The following is an 18,923-nucleotide window of genomic DNA, read 5'->3' as shown; positions in this document are numbered from 1 at the left end:
GGGGGGGGGGGGGGGGGGGGGGGGGGGGTTTGTATGTGTGGGTGAGACTAAGGATAGAGCATGTCATATGTTGTACAGATTTTTGAGCCCCTTGAGGCAAATGTGTGATTTATAAAATGTGACTTGACACATGTACACAAACATGCACATCTGGAGAAATAATAATCACCCCAGTCACTGTTATACAGCACAGTTACTACACCACAATGTGTCTAGATCCCCCTCACGAACCCCTGTGGAGCTCAGAGAGACATTTTGGTCACCAGGACACCCAAAGGACAAACAGTGGCCAGGTGCCAAGGAGACAGCAAGGCGCCTAATTCATCACTACCCCTTGCTGAGCGACAGACTGGAATGACACTCCCACATAGTGTGCCGTACCCATGCCTTCTCTCTTCCTCTGTCTCTCCATCTCTCTCTCTCTCATTACATGGAATAGCTTGGAGAAGGCTAACATGGCAATATCATAATTAGCGGGGCACATTAAAATTGGAACCATGAAGCGTGTCATTAGAAATCCTCTGCTGCAAGCCACCTCTGTCTTTTCAGACTCCCACATGCAAAAACTAGAAGTGCCTCTCTGTGGATTTATCATTGAATCACTGCAATCCCCTATCTGTTTTATTTTTTCTAGCTTGCTTTTTCTCTGTCACTACTGTCCTCCTTTTGCAGGGAGGTGAACAGGCAGCAGGACTGACTTGGGCCCATCAGCCACTCTGTCAATCCTCAAGGGGTGATCAAAGCCACAGGGGAGCGCCTGTCCCATTCGCAACATGATTTAGCCATAAGAGGGAGAGGATCCAGACATGTCAGTGCGCTGGTAAATAAAAACCACAGAGATGGGAGCGTTAAGAAAGAGGGCTTGAAATGTGTCGTCTCTGTGCAATTGTCTTATCCTGTTATTCCTGCGAATGGACAGTAAAAAGATGAAGGCAGAGCAAAAAAGAGAGAGTGCAAAACAGGTTGAGTGGACGTGCCTGAGAACTGGGTCCGTCAGAGAGCAGCTGCGAAAGTAGGTGAATCTCTCTCTCTTGCTCTCTGGCTGCCTGCTCAACATCAAATGAGCTCTCAATCACCTGCCCTTACATGCAGGACTCTCCAATTTGCTGTTATCTACCAAGCTTACTGCAGTGAATCCCCCTCTTATCCTCTTGTATCTCTTTCCCCTCCATCTTGTCCAATGACTCACAGTGTATACTGTATATCTATATAATTCAATTTTTTTTTTTTTTTTCAATTTCCAATTTTGAAGTGCACCATCAGACCGCCCATGTATCCATCCAGCAGTGGCTCCAGTATTAATGTCCCTGCCAAGACATGCTTCCTCAAGCCATATCTCATTTCAGCCCTTATCAACTGCAGACCTAAATAATGTCGGGATCTTTTGAGAATCTTGAGAGAGACAAACAAATGGCAGAAAGCTGATGTTTCATGTGCATCTGCAATTTATCATGCAGAAGTTGTCCCTTTTTTATACACACGAGGCAACAAATAACAATGCCATTTCCCATCTGTCTTGCAACACATTCTGACTCCAGATTCTCTCATTTACTATAGCCTGCTGGTGCCTTGTGAATTTAGAAGAAGTCCAGTCGACTATTTGTAAGGCAAGTCTGCCAGACCCATGGTAGTCCCTGTGGAGCATTCAGTGGATGTGACTGTGTCTTTGTTTATTTTGAGAGGGCAGACTTAAGATGTCTGACCAGACCAGTTAAAACCCTCTAGAGCTGTCTCTGTTGCACAGTGCAACCCATAACATGTCAAAGGTCACATATACTTTTCCCTTTTGTAGACTGCCAATACACTCTTCTGTTTTTTTTCCCCTTTGCTTCACTGCCACTTGCCATCAATTTCCTCTCTTAAGTCTCTCTGTGAGTCCATTTCTCACCTTACATCCTCCTGTGCTTTGTGCTGTTTTTACATCAATTTTCACACTTTTTTCCATCTCTCTCTTAAAATTCCTCCCTCTTAAGTCCTTCACTCTTGTCTGCATGCACTTCATCTTTCCTCTTTGACACAGTGCCGAGCGGATGCCTGACACCTGGGGTTGGCAACGTTTTCTTTCCCGCTTAGCATGGCCTGGAGAATGAAGGGGAGAGGGAAGGGGAAGGCGAGGGCGAACCTCGTGCCCCTGCCTCAGCTGTGAAGGACCAGTGGGGATTTGTTGAGATCTAAGCACCTGCAGGGGGCTTAAGAACATTGCCAAGATGTTCAGAGACACACCGATATTCATCAATATGGAAGCCGGCACGGTCACACATTGGGATTCCTCTGCGTCTGTGAACATGTGCAGGACATGCTCACACAAAAAAAAGCAGAATAAAAGGTCATCAATGATATGAAAACATATACATGCTTTGTATTTCTCCGGGCTATAAACATCTGCTGTCAGTAGAGAGATTGTGAAGGACATTAACCCCTTTCTGCAGTGCCCCCCTGGCGTTTGGACATCCGTTCGTCCACACACCACAACCATTTGATTACATGTGAAAAGAGTTGCTCATTAACCAAAACTAACTTATAAGCTACAAATATGTGAAATTAGAAGTTTATAAGTGCCACTCCATTTGTACTTAGCGAAAGGATCACCCAACTCGCCTTCTATTTGTGTTTGTGCTCCAAGTGTACATCAAAGGCCTTTTAAAGGCATTTAAAAAACTCTTTAAACATTTTCTTTCAATACCAACAAGTGTTTATGACACAGGCGTTTCGCGATTTCGATTCTAAATTGAGAATTAATTGAAATGAGCATTTTATTTAGACCTTCAAAATCAAACGCTGGTTCGGTGATTATCCCAGAATTTCTTTGCTCTCAACCCCACCTACTTGCGGGAATCTGGCGTGCGTCAAAAGAAAGAAAAAAAATTACACAGTTTAGCTTATCAGTAGCCTGCAGCTGCACTTTTCGAGACACCATGGCCACTGCTAGAGTCGGAGATGATGGAGAAACAACAGAACTGGAAAATCCTCCTGCTTGCTTGAAGTTACTGGTGCGGCAGAAATTCTTATCCTGGTGGCTTTTTGCAGGTGAGGAAACTGAAGCTGCTGTTGTACGTAAAGTACCCCTGTGTCATCTAGTGACTCTTTTTGTTTTTGTGTTTAGCCGTTTGTTTCCAATTGTTCGTGAAATAAGTAAGTGTTATTACATTTAAATAATTTTTTTTAATTTGACCTTAGTGTGGTTCCCCCAAGAAATATAGCAATTATATTACAGTTGATAACATTTTAAAGATGAAAATGTAAATGGCAGTTGCCAAGGCCTAAAACCAAGGATCATTACAATTCAAGACTCGACAGTCTAGGGCATAGCCGTCAGCGCAAAAAAAATATTTTTAATCTAATACAATGGAATGGTGACCTTTTTTAAAATGGAATCGTAGACTTTGAGAATCGTGACACCCCTATCATAGCAACACGATTAAACAACTTCACATAACCCAACTGAAAAGTTTTCCTTCAAACGCTAGTGTAATTTGATCAGCACCCCCTCGTTCCATGTCAAGTTTTTTCAACATCAACACCACTGTTAATTTACTTGAGCTTTGCTTATGTAATACAGACACATACACAGATATATTATCCAGATACAGCACTGGATCCATAGTGCCCCCTCCTCTACTGAATCTGCCTTGGTACTTTGCCACCATTCCTCTTCTCTCATCATTAACCATCTGATCAACCATCAATTTCTTGACATGTGACGCCAAGGCAATAGGTCTAATTATTGCTTCCTTCTGGGATTCCATAATATAATCAACAACTTATTCAGTCCCTCATACATTTACAATGTACAGTGTAACATATATTTCCCTTGTGCAGTCTTCCCTTCTTTGGCCAGTGCCTTCTTTAATTTTCTCTTGCTAAATGGGACATTGTGCTATTCTTTCTTCTTAGTGTGACCATGTATTTCGGATTTAGTTGTCTCTTTGGTTTTTCTTCGCTCCTCAGACAAAATATTGGAACTGTATACTGGATACAAAAGTATTCTCAATTAACTCAACCTTTTCCTTTATTGGATACTGCTATTTCAATATAATTACTCCAAACAGGGTAATTCCATGGTGTTCCCAACTGAGTCGCAGTACTTTCTCTAGTAAGTTCCTTTTGCTTGTCTTATTGTCTTTCTTACTGCTGAGCTTGTTTGTACATGATCATATGCTAGAAATGATGTGTTCTTCTCACTAGTTAAAATGCTTTACTTCTATTTCTTACTGCTACCTTATTTATCATGCCAACATGGCACCACTTTCCCTTATTTTTTCTAGGAATGGACTCTAATTCAGCCAATATTATACCTTGTCTTATTTTATTGTCAAATGATTCTATGTCTATTATAATCAATCTGTCACTTATTTCTGAAATTTCTCCCAATTAGCAAATACCCATTTCCCACCTCTGTCTTCTATCACCGGTGATGTAGAGATATTCACTTTTGCACAAGACTTGATCACTTTCACTCCCTTTGGTTCCTTCTTTCTACACCTTCCAATCACATATTGGTGCAATATTATTGGACACTAGCGTAAGATCAAGCACAGATTCCTTTCCGGTATTAACATGTATGCTTATTTTATTTCCATTTTTTAAGCACATTAAATTATTTTTATCTAATAAATCTTGGATCACCTGTCCATTATTATCTGTTCTCTCACTCCCTCATAATGTGTTATGTGCTTTAAAATCCTCGCAACATCAATCCATCTATCCATCCATCGTCAACCGCTTATCCTGCAAACAGGGTCGCAGGATCCTCACAATATATACAACATTATTTTTTTCCTGTCCTATTTCCTCAAACTTCTTTAATTCTAATTCCTTTTACATGGGTTGTGGTAATTTATGACTACTGGCTTTTCCTTCTCACCCGTTCCATTATCACATACTCTAGTTCATTTCCTACACTTATAGCACTCTGTAGGGACTCAGCCTCCTCCTCCATCTTTCATATCTTGCCTCTCCAGCCACATGTCCATGCAAAAAAACCCCAACAACCCAGGACTGTGTAAATACACATAGTATCTGGTTTCTCTATTCTGCAACATCGAACATCTTGAAATCTTGTCCATTTACAGACAGGCTTCTCATATTCCACTGAAGAATTTTAATTATTTGTACTACAAACCCATACATGCTGTTTCTTGATTTAATAGTATGCTGAGCTCATCCCTTACTTCTACCCATTTCAAACAGATCACGTCCAAGTGTTGCACTGCTGCTTTAATCAGAATTCTTCTTTCATTTTTAAATTTTATTTCAGATGTTGCATTTAATGAAGTTAATTTGTTAACTTAGGTTCGGGAGTGGGACCCTTTCCCTTCATCTATTCATCCCTACACACATCTGCTCATCTTCTGTTCCCTCCATCCTCTCTTCCCTCATCCCTTCATCCCCTCTTCTCTGCTTCCCTCATCCCTTCATCCCCCATCCCTGCTCCCTTCATCCCTTCATTTCTTCCTGTTCAATCAGGGCACAGCTCTCTCATGTCTCATCTAGGTACCGTCTGGGGGGGCTTGAAATAAGCTCGGGTGAAAACACTTCCGAGACGGAACCCCCACACTGAGTCTCTATGCCCGGTCTCCTGTACACCCTCTCAGACCAGCCTATCAGACGACATCCTTCTTGCACCACCACCCTTCCCCTCTACATGCATTAATCCATCCTCTATAATCCATGCATTCCATATTCGCATGTACCTCTAAATCACACATTGTTGTCGCGTGGTCATTGCTAGTGAATTACCCCTGCTACCACCGGTTTCTTTTTCTCCATCGATACATTTCTGTGATCTTGCTGCTTTTTTGCTGAAATTTTGTTTTAAAGACACTTTCCCCCCGATTAATCTGTTTGTATTTTTTCTGTCCTGCCCCTGCATAAGAAACTTTTCCTTCACTTTTATCTGTTTCCCCTTCACCGCTCACCTCACCACTTCGCAGCCCCAATAAGCAACACTGTGATTACCTCCACAGTTACAATACTTTGGTATCACACCCTCTCCACACATGTTCCCCACCACACCTAGCACATCGTCTCTTTCCTTTGCATACCTTAGCCACATGTCCAACTTCATGGTAATTGAAACACCTCACTCTCGGTTCCACCTGAGCTAGCTGCGTCGTATTTTTTTTCTCTTGAGGCTACTCGACTTCATGGATCTACTCCCTCTTACTACCTCTTCCCACTCTCTCTCCCTCCTCTCATCACTACAGTTTCCCCCTTCCTCACTCACCTCCATGCTATTGCTGTCAACATCTGTCTTCCTCCCTGCCATCCTGTCAGAGTTTGTAAGGAACTGTGTAAGAGCATTGTTCCAGACCTATACAGGCCGTCAGTCGAAATCCCTACCCAATGTTCCCCACAATATCCCAATTCCAAGTTCCGAGTCAATAAATCAATCAGAAAATAACCAAAAACCAGCACAGCAACACACAGCTATTAAAACCTTCCGCAACAATGACCACGTGTGACAACCTACCTTGGATGACTGTGAATCTTCACAGACAGCCTACTTTAACTTATTTTCTAGCTCAGTGGTTCTCAAAGTTTTTCACATCAAGGACCCTTAATTAGACACAAATAAGACCATGGAACCCTGTTTGATTTTGTCCCACGGTCCTTAATCCCAATCTGACAAATCTGAATTTTTTTTTTGATTTATTTATTACAGAAAGTGCATGAAACCCTTAACCACAGTAGCCATACCTTCTGTCATTGTGTTACTTAGAATTGTGTGAAAATAATATATTCCCCTTCTTGCTGGGGACCCCCTGGAACCTCCTCAAGGATCCTTGGGGGTCCCGGACCCCACTTTGAGAACCACTGTTCTAGCTTTTTGTTCTCCAAAAAACAAGGCAAAGCCTGTCTTGGTCGGAACCATTGGAGGAGATTTTTAGGAGTGAATGTGATGGAGAAAGCTAGGAGGCTTTGATAACAGGAGCATTGACTCTTTTGCAGAAGACGTGTTTGTGGAGGGCAAAGCTGTCCTCGACATGTAAATAATATTTTTTGTCTTCATTTCACAACCTCTCTGTGTTTACAGTTGGAATAAAGGAGAAATTAATTCATATTGTTGTTGGATACGTTTCATACAATGGAAATTGAAATTCCCTCATGTTGTGGTTCTTAATATTTTAAATATGCATCTGTTTTAAAAAAGGTTTTGGGATACAGACACCATTCAAGACACCTATGCTGCTGCTTACTAATTTCCCAGTAAAATGCAAGTACTTTTACACATCTACTAAATGTAAAGAGTTTTATAATTAATGTCTCAGGAGGTGCACTGTAAAACAAAATTATTGAAATGCAGTATTTGTTTCTTTTTGAAATGGCCTATTTAATGCCCTATATTTTCATTGAGATAAATAAATAAATTTTTCTATTTATGCTCATGCATTTAATGGTAAAAGTGCCATGATTCTGTGATGTTTACATGAGAAGTTATTAAGCATTAAATAGAGAAATAGGCCTAAAAAAGCTACTGTTTATTTGGAACACAAGGATTTCATCTGCATAATGATGGATCTACACTCAGCAATGTGGGCATAAAAAATTATCAATATGAGTTGTCTTCTCTCAACACTTTGTCTGCCCTGTAGTACCACTGTGAAACTGTGAGACAGCTCTTTTTATATCTACTCTGTGTGAATAATCCCCTCTCAAGATGTATGGAGCTATAAGAAGTGGAAATTGCTGGATTTCTTTAGTCTGCTTCATCTGTGTTTGACAGTCTGTAGTGGGGTTTTGTTCTCTGCACTGCAGAGGGATAGGAGTGTATGACAGCCATTTGTGCTAATTATGTTTTCCAAGCACATATTTCATCTGCTGCTCATTGTTCCCTGTCCGCACTTATCATACTCCCCTCCTCCCTGTTCATTCGGCCCCCGCTTCAATTCTCTAAGACTGCACCACCAGCTTCTCTATTACCTTAATTTAAAACTCGGGGAGAGAAATGAAATAATAGGTTTTATCAGCTATAAATCCAGTACGGCATTACTTGGAGCAGACGGACGCTCTGGAAATTAGCATGACGGATATGAGCCACTAATAACCACATCTCGTGTCAGACTGATGTTTTTCTTGTCGTTCATCTTTTTTCCACTTATTCTTGCCCTGTCAGGGAAGTAAGGACACATGGTTTGAGACTATGTATGTCAAGCAGAGGAAGACCAACAACAGTGAATTGCATGAAAACAGTTTATGCATTTAAGGATAAAAATCAACAAGTGAATAGGCTCATTCGAAAGTAAAAAGTGTCCTGTCTGAGGCAAATGAAATTGATCATACCTCAACTGTCTCAGGTTATTTGGAATCTCAGGCAGCCTTTGAAGTCCTGAATAGAAGACTGTGAACTTTGCCAACTGGTGATGATGTGCCTTTGACAATGATGACATGGATTTTGTTAGGTCATGGGTGATGACAGCTCACCCCTATTGCAGTAGAGCACTTGTTCATTCCCCCACCCCCTGTGCGCAGTGGTCTGGTGAGTGTGTTTCCAAAGTTGTGTGTGCGTCTTGGTTGATGGGAGCACAGCTGCACCTTTCCTTGGCATTAGTGCGTCCTAACAGATGCTGTAGCATGTCTGTGTGCATTTCGGGGAGACAGAGGAATTCTGGCAAAGTGGACACTGCAGATGCCTCTGATTGCACGCTGGATCAGGAAGGAAATTCCTCTAGGACGAGGACAGAGGATCAGCGGCTAGAGCCTGCTTGGCCAATTTGGCATGGCTTCTGCGGTGAACACAGGCAAACCATATCCACATGGGCAACCTAGGTACACACACACACACACACACACACACACACACACACACACACACACACACACACACACACACACACACACACATATCAGGGACATCAGGTTTGGATCCAGTCCAAACCTCTGGTGATGAGTGTCCATGATGGGCGTTGTTTATCTACTTGCTGAGGTGATAATCTGCTCTCATGACTCCCCTGAGACTCTAAACCTTCTCTTGTGCATTAGAGTCACAGTTGGCCAGGGCCCCAGGGGATAGTGGTATGGGGTTTTTGCAAAGTGTAAAACAGAGATTAGTTGTTGAAGCAGAGCCTCAGGGAAGGTTGAGGACCTTGGGATTTGTCCAGCGTTCAGGGGATCTGCAGCCCTCAATCTCTAGATGCAGTTGGGTGTGAGGATCAATAGGACCTGCAAGGAATCTTCTTGGCATTTGTCATATAAATTGCAGAAGTGTTTTGACCCTCAGGTCTTCATCAGTGCAAGTAAACTAGAGTAGTCCAAATGTTTATCCTTTTGCAAAGATTAGGTGCCTTAGCTGCAGGGGAACATGGAACGGACAACCAGTGATGCAATTGCTGGATAGGACTACAGGCTAGGGACTGGATGTTGGGTTTATTATAGCACTGGATGTTCATTGCTTCACAGTTGGCATTAAATATGTGAAAATAAAAGCAAAGTCTCAGCCATGCTAGCAAACATTGCGTAGGATGAATTGACATTTGACACTTAAACCTGTCATTGCGTGGAGATAAAGACAGAGCTGTTGACAAGCTAACATGGATGAATGGTTAAGTCATTGTCAGTCTTGCAACAGCCACCCCAACACACGCACACACACCTTATTAAAGAGTGTAATGCCTATTGATAGGAGTTTTTCTCTTTCACTTGTCATAACTCTGTTTTTTTTGTGCTTCATTGTGGTGGATATTTTGCATTTATTTTGCATTCTGCATCCCTCCTCGGAGTCCATCTGTTTATTTACCTCCCACTCATAAACTTATCTCAGACACGGAGACCATGGAAAATTAAGAAAAGAGAGAATGGAAACTGCCTGAAAACCAAAATATTTATATTTACAAGTTGTCGTTATTGTATAACATCCCTCCCTTGTAGTTTCCAGCACAAGACGTCAACCCTCAGATATGCAGGGGCTAAATTTGTATGGTGTACCTAATATTTTGCTCGTCCCTTAAAGGTGGAGACACAACAAAACCTCAAACTACAGCATCAGCATCTTCTCTGATGTTGTCTCAACACAAATGTACAATTGTATGCTTCAGAAGGCAATATTGTTGCAGGGCAGTTTAATTGGACTGCATTGGCTGTAAAAAAAAAAATAAATAAATAAATAAAATGGAGAATGGAAAGCATTTAGCACTTAAGCAGCTCTTTCCGTCTTGATGACAAAGCACAACCTTCCTGCAGGGTGTACATGCCAGTTTTAGTGTTTGGAGATTTGTTTTCCTTTCTTCGCTCAATGAGAGGCTAATCGTCGATAATCACAACAAGGCCGCCTGGGGGCCTTTATACAGTATCTCCCTCTTCTTCTAACATTGTTCTCTCTGTGCCACATGTTTCCCAGTGAGATAGCCATCTGTTCCACGGGCGCTGCATATTCAGCTTGAAACCTAAACTTAAAGACAGTTTTGAAAGGCATGTGTTCTCCTATAAACAAAAGGTTATTGTTTTCTTACAAGGGCAACTGTTAACACATAAAGCTGTGAAATGTTTTGAACCAATTTTTTAAAGCCAGTTAACCATAAAAGTCTCTGTTCAATTAAGTTTTATTCCCTGTCCTTGTTTGTCTTTTTGTGGGAGCCTTGCTAGACAAGGAGTTTTTAATTGGCTCATTTTAATTTAAATATGGCTCCTGTGGCCCCATCCATCTCCAGTTCCTCACTGTTTGCCCACATAAATTCTGCTATGCCACACACACACACACACACACACACACACACACACACACACACACACACACACACACACACACACACACACACACACACTTCACATACAGAAAAGACCGACCTAATTAATATTACTCTGATCAGCTATATTATAAATGTTGGTCCATACAATACATTATATAAGCTCAATTTGTGTCCTATCCCACAACCATTTCTTTGAAGCTTGAGTAGTATAGTAGCGGAGCCGTGGTGGTGATTTGCCCATCCATGGCATTGTGTGTTCAACTGCAAGGCTTTCACAGATAAATGATACTGCGTGAGCTGACAGTCGGGCTGATGAGATGGAGCAGAGCTGTCATAACTCTTCCCCACCAGCACACAATGAGCCTTGGCCCACAGCTGACCCCTGAACCCAATCCAACAGCGACTGCATATGTGTGCGGTGTGCGCATGTGTGTCCCTTCTCAGTGATGTAGGAAACACCACAATACACAAGGAATCAAAGAAGAGAGGCAGTTATTGTCATCTAAATTGTCTATTAGAGAGCTGATAAGTTGTGACTCAAGGTAAAATAATGAACTGTTGAAGCCGATGATTGCTTCCTTCATATGTGAAAATATGCAATGGAGAGAGAATGGAAATTTGAAGATGCACCAGCAAGCTAAATTGAAACAAGCCCATTATGACAATCACCTTGACAGCCCAAACTCTATTTCCTCTCTGTACTGTTTCCAATTGAAGATATGCTCTGTACTGTATCTATGCTGACAGCTTTTTTCACTCTCCATGTAGAAAGTGATTGCATGGTTAAAGCTGTCCATTACATTCTGTCCTGCCTCTTATAATTCAGCATCTGCAGGAACCTCCAGGCGTGTGTCTCATCACTCAGCAATGCCACACAGTTTGGCTCACTGCCAGAACCTATTGTAGTGCATCCGCAGCCCCCGCAACTTAACTTCCACACACATCAGACTGCAATCAAAGCTTAGCCAAGCCGCCCACTGTCTTGAATTACACAGCAATTCAGTCTGATAAGTACCTGCACCTTAGTCATGCAGATTTCTGATGGAAGCTGTGTGGTTCCCATACAGGGCTGGGAGTACAGTAGAGTAAAATTACAGTATAAAGCTAAGCTGTCTACTTCAGCCCAAGATCCCCCTGTTTTCCATTTTTCATTTTCACATCCCCGTGGTGCCAGAAGAACAGTGTGCGCGTGTGTGTGTGCGTGTGCGCTCGTTGCATTACCGCACATGTTTGCTCAAGCATCCACGCCGGTTGTACGCTCCATGGAAGGGGATCTGTTTTGGCTCCTTTCCAGCATTCCTTGGCAGAGGCGTCATGCCCCTCATGCCCCATCGTACTGTGAGCGATGGCGTGAAGAGGCCAAACTGGGTGAGACCGAGGCACGACGGCAATGTAAAGAGACGAGGGACTGAGAGTCCGATCTTACCAATGCAGCTGTCGAGGATTTGGGAAGTGAAGTTTTCTCCCCTTCAGCGCTGTAGAGCAGCATTAAGCCAGGACAGCACTTACTGTGTAGAGGTTTTGGCCAAAGGAGAGGGTACAGGGAGGGAACGATGGAGGATAAAGATTAATCTGAACAGACAGATATGGAGGGACAGCTGTTGGGTACAAACGTCCTATGGAGGAAAAGAGGGGAGGCAGGGAGGGAGACAGAAAGAAGGGGAAGGAGGGGAAAGGTAGGCAGAGTCATTTATTAGATGATGGTCTTTTGGATTACCCCTAGAGGCTGTGTTAACACAGCAGAGTCAGCAGTATGGCAACTGCTGTACACGGTAGATTTCTTACACCCACCTTCACAAACGGATATGCACATGCAGGGGGCTGTGAGGCAATGGTGCGGCGTGTACTTGAATCTCAAGACGTAGCCAATGAACAATGAATAGCCTGTCAACTCTGTAAACGAAGGAGTGATACCTTAATTTTACCCGGATGTGCTCCGTTCCACGTCCTGTCATTTCAATTTCGCTGTCCCCTACCCAAACTGCACATGGAACAGAGATTGAATGTAGTGTCTCAATTTCTGCGTTTGTGCAAGAAAAGCAGATTGAGTGTGGAATGGATGCAGCACTTTCTGCCGCATGTTGTTCATAATCCTTACAGGGTGTTAAACCTAGGATGGCATGATTCATGGAGGCACAGGAAAGCTCACAAAAAAAGCCAAAACAGCTTGCTTCACACTCATTTCAGTAAATAGACTTTTGGCATCCCTTCCGAAAGAATTACTGGAATCAGTCCAATCAGACGAGCACCATAGGCCCCAGTGGTACAGTCAGCCAATTGTTGTCCATTTTTATGGCCAAATGATCTCTTTTAATAACTACCTCTTACACTAACATTTCATCTTGAACATTGTTATCATTCAGACCCTTTGTACACAATACGTTTTACTTTCTATGCTTGTCTGGGAGAGCTGCATTTTGGGAACGCTTGTCCTCCTCAGTAAGAGGAAAGCCAGCGATTGTCAGCTGACTTGCCGATGTGTGCCAGAGCTGGCCGACACCGCCTCATTCACAGCTGTGTGAGCTCTGTATACGCCACAGCTGCAGGGCTCCACTCTTTCCCTTGAGACAAATGATACCCCATTACCACAAACAGCACAGCTTCGGCTTTTCAACGCTTCTCCCCCCTGTTTCTTATTAAAACAAGGTTATTTGTTTTCATGGTTACATTCATTGCAAGGTCGCACATTGTACTTCCAGTCTGTAAAAAAAAAAAAAAAAACTGATACTTTGAGGGCTTAAAGTGTTCCCCTGAGTTTAAAACTCAATTTCTTTAGATTCTTGATTTGTCTCAGCCTCGAGAACAGATGACTGTGTGTGTTGGAATGCCAAGGTCAGCCGGCTTCTCTTGTCAGATCTTGAGTTATTGTGTTTGAATGCTAACAGGCAAACACCCGCAAAGCTGTGAGACTCTGTGTCCAGAGTATAAAACCGAATGTCATGTATATCTCTCTCAACAACAGTAGCTATCATCATGGCTGCTGCATGAACTCACGGAGGAACACATCTGAGCACTTGTACACAGATGATCCACACGCTGTATACAGACACAAACCGGGTAAAGGGCCACAGATGGTAAAAATAGCTCATAGGGAGTGAGTGATCACATCTCAAGCCAAATTACATTCTGCTTATAGCTATAGGAGCATCACTAACTCCGCTGTTTGATGCGTGATGACCAGAAACCAACATCTATCTCCTGAGCGTGACTTACTGTGGGAATGTTGTTCCAACTTTTTGCTAAATGAATGCTGACAGCCATCTTGTTTTTTTCCATGGCCACTGTTTAGAGTTGGCTGTCCGGTTGGCTGTCCGCAGTCCCGCAGGGAACAGGAAGGAGGCAAGCTCCTAATGATGTAACGTAATTATATTTGTCTTGTTACACAGTACGTCAATGGTGCCCTAATTAATTCTGCCTGTTAATGGGAGGAACACACAGTCTTGTTTTTGCCTGATGTGTCACTCTTTGGTTTGTTCTGTGCAGCGGTTGGCGGCTCTCGCTCTATTGATCACTCAATTTTTTTTTTCTCTTCCTCTTGTTATCTCTCTGTTTCCCATGTATCAGTGCTCACCTTCTACCACACTAACACACAAGCATTATGCTCATTCTCCTCTCTCACTAATTTCCTTCATTCTGTTCCTCTCTCCTCTTGTGCCTGTCCACCCAGCCACACAGTGCTTTTCACTGACCTTAGGTCTTTTGACGTTGTATCTTTTGATAGAAGTTGAAAACCCTGAAGTCAATTCATTCCATCTTGCCCTTGTCTTTAATCCTTTATATGATAAATGTGTTTAAATGAAAAGATGTCCTGAAAGGGGGAGGGGGACATAGAGTAAGACAATTCTGACTGACATAGTAACGTTCACACCTGACTGATAGGATACAGTGTGTGCACTCATTGCTCCTTATCAATCAAGTTTAGAAGACTCCGACATTGTGCTTGAATGGACAGTGACTTTGCAATGTCCCCCAGCCAAAACTGTCTTCTGCGTATGTATGAACATTTCAGCTCTTCTCAAATCTCAGAAAGATTAACCTTCATTAGACTGTGGTGGAAATTGAAGACAACCGATACGATCACTATCCTTGTAGAGAACGTGACATTGCCGTACAGAAATAGTCCGCTTGGCACTGACTGTGGCCATTGTCCTTCAGTGAGCTTATGCAACAGCATCTACAAGACATAGAGGGAAACTTTAGCCAACATTCCTCACAATAAAATGGAAATGAAAGCAGTGGCTTTGCCCTCGTAAGTCATCCTAGGGGGAGAAAAGTGACCCCTCTTGTATGAGATTGAGGCACTAAATCAGCCTGCAGGCACGTTCTGCTCTTCTCATCTAAAGGTGCTCCTGGTGAACCATAATTCATGCTGCAGAGCAACGTGTTTGATGTTCTGTGTACTATGCCTTGGCTGCAGCTCTTCATGCCCATGTGTTTTTTGTGTGCGTGTGTGTGTGTGTGTGTGTGTGTGTGTGTGTGTGTGTTTGTGTTTGATCTCAGCTGTGCTCTTGACACACACAGCATTAAAAGGTAAAGAAAAAGAATTGCATATGTGCACTGCTACAGTACATAGGTGAGAAAAGGATAGGCACATTTGCTATCAAGACTCGCCCATTCACCTCATCGTGTTGCCCTGTGCTCGTGTTGTGACTTGGTTTTCAGCTGCAGCTGAACTGAAGGCTTTATTGTCGTGAGTGAGGCTCAGACCATCTGGCCAGCCATTCCGTAAAATCACAGAGAGACAACTTTAGTGTACTGCTGTGTAACCTGCTGTAAACACGCTCAGCCTGAGGTTGCGCTGCGGACGCTCTTCAAATTTTAATAACAACTCCAGGCTGTTGGGATACATGTTTATACATCCCTGTTTTATTGTTTGAATAAGCTTGTCTCTCTAGGACATTATAATTCATGGGACTGGGTGTAGTGGAGGTAGGGAGTACAAGCATGTAGGAGAATGCTCTCTGGTTGGCTCATTTAATAAATGAAAATATAAATAAACAAAAAGAAATTAACCTAAGAAAGATATTTTAACCCCTTCACGCCGATTGTCGCAAATTTGCATCACACCGCTTCTATTCAGACTGCAGCCGAGATAGTGTATATATTCCCCTAATGCCAGTTTGTGCCTATTTGATACGTACCTAAGAACATTTTGCAAGCACTGGTTTCTCGTTTATGCTAATTTGCATCATCATTCCTGAATTTATAGATATTCTATGTTCTATAGACAAATTAACATTCTCCATTTTAGCATCAGCTTGAATGCCCATGAAAACACAAAAAATAAATTTTGTTATATAATTGTAATTAAATTCAGGCGTCAAATAGTTAAGGTTTCACTGACAGTAAGACCATAAACTGACTCACACACTGTTTGTTTTTGCAGACTTTTGACCTCCCCAGCTTTGGGTGCAGACAGCCTCTCTTCCTTTTTCCTCCTAGGAAAGGTAAGATTTCTACCTTCATTTGCCACACCCCTCCTCCATCTGCTCTGACAATCTGTTAACATAGAAGCAAAATGAAACTGTGAACATCTAATTACCCAGGAGGATTCGATCGCACTCCTCCTCGAACTTCTCCTGTGTATTGCTCTGTTTATTCAACAAGCCCCTCCTGATAAAAAATCATTTTAGCTCACGTTCAAACATTTCTTTAATTTCAGTCCACACTGTTGCTCTGCACACAGACTTGATTGGGAGGCAGATGTAGCAAGGTGGATCATCTTGTCCAGATTACAGTAGACATTCGTAGATGTAAGGGTGAATCCCTCTCCCTGAAAGTGTAGGGGCCACACTGATAACCACCCCAACTCCCTGCTGCGTGATACCTGTGGTTCAAAGAGAAGCAAAGCTTAAAGGGGCTAACTAAAATTAGCCAGGCAACAGATAACCTGTGACTTGAGATCAAAGCGGGGCTGAACTGTCAGGCTCTTCAACGGCGCCTGTGGTGGCAGAGCCAGTAGAAGGAGGAATGCAGAGCGAGAGAGACATGGAGATGGGCAGAGGGTGAGCGAGGCTGCTATGCTATTCATGCAAGGGGATGAGTGTTCAAGAGGCCCCGTATCGAGGTGTAAAGTTCCACGGCAGGAGATTATTCTCCCACAATGCATTTCTGAATACCAGAAATATATATGTTTGTGTGCATGTGTGAGAGAGACACATCTTTCTCTTTGTTTTGTTTCACCAACCATACCATGTTTCACTATTTCTGGAAGAGTTTCATCACCAGAAGGATCAGTATTTTGTTCATAAAAGTAAATATAGTCACGCCTCAAGAGCAGGCATCTTCATAAGTAAACTGGACTGTTGGCCAGTTTGTCCAGGTCGTAGGTGTGGAACAGGTACTCAGATTATTTACTTCAGTTGCTTGCAACATGTTTTTCTTTTTCAAAAGTTGTTCCACAGCCCTATCAGATGAACTCAAGTAGCCTACTCCTTCAACTACTTATTACTACTATGTATGTAAATACTGCTGAATAGCAGTATCCAGGCCTTTACCAATTTATCATGTTTTCATAATCTACAAAGTAACTAGTTACTGTAAATGTAGGGTTGAATTATAAAGAAGCATTAAATAGAAATACTCAAATAAAGTACAAATATTTAAAAATGGTACTTCAGTAAAGTAGTAATATGTTCTACTGCCAACCCCGCTTTACACTTAAATGGTTTTAAGTAGCCTTCATTTTATTAAATCCTTTTTGTGATCAAGTGTATTCCTCCTTAAAGAATCAATATACTTTTAATCATGCCACTGCTAGTGTTGGCATTGGTATATCTTTCCTGCTTTAATTAAGCACTCGCAGCAGATTACAGACACCCTTTTTTAGGAATTCAAACAACATTTTAATTAATTTAATCTACTAAATTATTATTATTCAGTATTTCTGTTGTTTACAATGCTGCTTTGGCTTTGACGTCTTCAGCTTTACTGTGGCTTTTTCCACATCTCTTTCGGACTGTCACAGATTGAATCTATATCTCTGGAGCCAGCTGTATCCTGCTTGTCCCTTTCTCACTGGGGAAGTTTTTAGAGACTGAGAGGAAGCATAGAAAGACTGAGAGAGAAATAAAGGGACCATGAGGCCGGTGAGCTTTAATGTCCACTATGATTAAATGTGCAATTGTGCAAAAAAACAACAACAACAGAGCCTTTTTGAAACAGGGTTGTTTTGCTCTGTATTTGTTGCTTTACATCCATAATTATTGCAATCATGCTCGATACGTGTATGTGTGTGACTAAATGAACTGCCCTTCGACCGGCAGATCCTTATGTTATATTGACAGACAAGGACGCATACAAGTACGTCTCACAGGCCCTCAGCCTGGGGTAACGGCTCATTCAGGCCTGAGTGTTGCCGTATGTATGTGTGTGTGTGTGTGTGTGTGTGTGTGTGTGTGTGTGTGTAGGGAGTGTTATTGATATGCCTCCTGTTGTGCTTGCTGAAAGATACTGACTGATGCTATACTGCCAGTGAACCATTTACATATTTATTCCCCTGGCCAAACAGCACCACATGCACTTATGGCCACCGGAGAACTTATATGCCTGTCTTTAATTGCCTATTGATTGACTCTGCTATGGCAGTGGGAGACGATAAATTACCTCCTGCTTGGGAGAGGGAGGTGGGAGACAAGTTGAGTGTGGGGGTGTCAGTGTTTTTCACAGTGTCAAATCTGTGGTTGCATTATTTATACATCTTTCATTTTTATTTATATAGTAAGGATCAGTGACGCAATGCATAATGGAACGATGGCAATACATGCCTGGCCTTGGATGCTGTTTATTTGCATAGGTCAGCGCACATCGGTTCTTTTTGGAAAAATGGTGTGAGCGTGCAGAGAGAGGCATTGTATATTTGGAATGGATGAGCATTTCAGTTTGGTTCTCTGAAAGCCTCTGTGTGACATGAAATTGGTTCCTCCACAACAGTCTTCATTGTCAAAGTAAATGATGCAACATTATGTATGTATGTGCAACTTATTGCATGTGTGCTTGCATGAATTGGTTGTCTCATTACAATGTAAAATGATGAGCTGCTCTTCTGAATTATTAAATGAAATGAACATAAATACGAACAACCTTTTCTTTAGGTTGCACCTGTCAAATATTTCAGTACATTTGTGTTTCATTGCAGTTGTCTAATAAAGTCCTGGCCGGGGGTATTGGAAATATCACTCCCTAATCTCTCTCCCTTCCTATTTTTCAGTGGAGCCTGATGTTGAGAGCTCATCAGAG

General features: G+C 42.3%; 1 protein-coding gene across 3 annotated transcripts in view; it reads left to right on the top strand.

Annotated features, from left to right (window-relative positions):
* tspan9a (tetraspanin 9a) overlaps positions 1 to 18,923 on the top strand; it is a 186,566-nt gene that overhangs the window by 30,589 nt on the left and 137,054 nt on the right. For all 3 annotated transcript variants that reach the window (XM_046037617.1, XM_046037616.1, XM_046037615.1), the window contains one exon: positions 16,072 to 16,132. The gene's annotated coding sequence lies outside the window, so the exon portion shown is untranslated. The remainder of the gene's footprint in view (positions 1 to 16,071; positions 16,133 to 18,923) is intronic.

The sequence above is a fragment of the Micropterus dolomieu genome, linkage group LG22 (genome assembly GCF_021292245.1).
Source record: "Micropterus dolomieu isolate WLL.071019.BEF.003 ecotype Adirondacks linkage group LG22, ASM2129224v1, whole genome shotgun sequence".
NCBI lineage: Eukaryota > Metazoa > Chordata > Actinopteri > Centrarchiformes > Centrarchidae > Micropterus > Micropterus dolomieu.
This window is presented reverse-complemented; position numbering and strand designations above follow the sequence as displayed.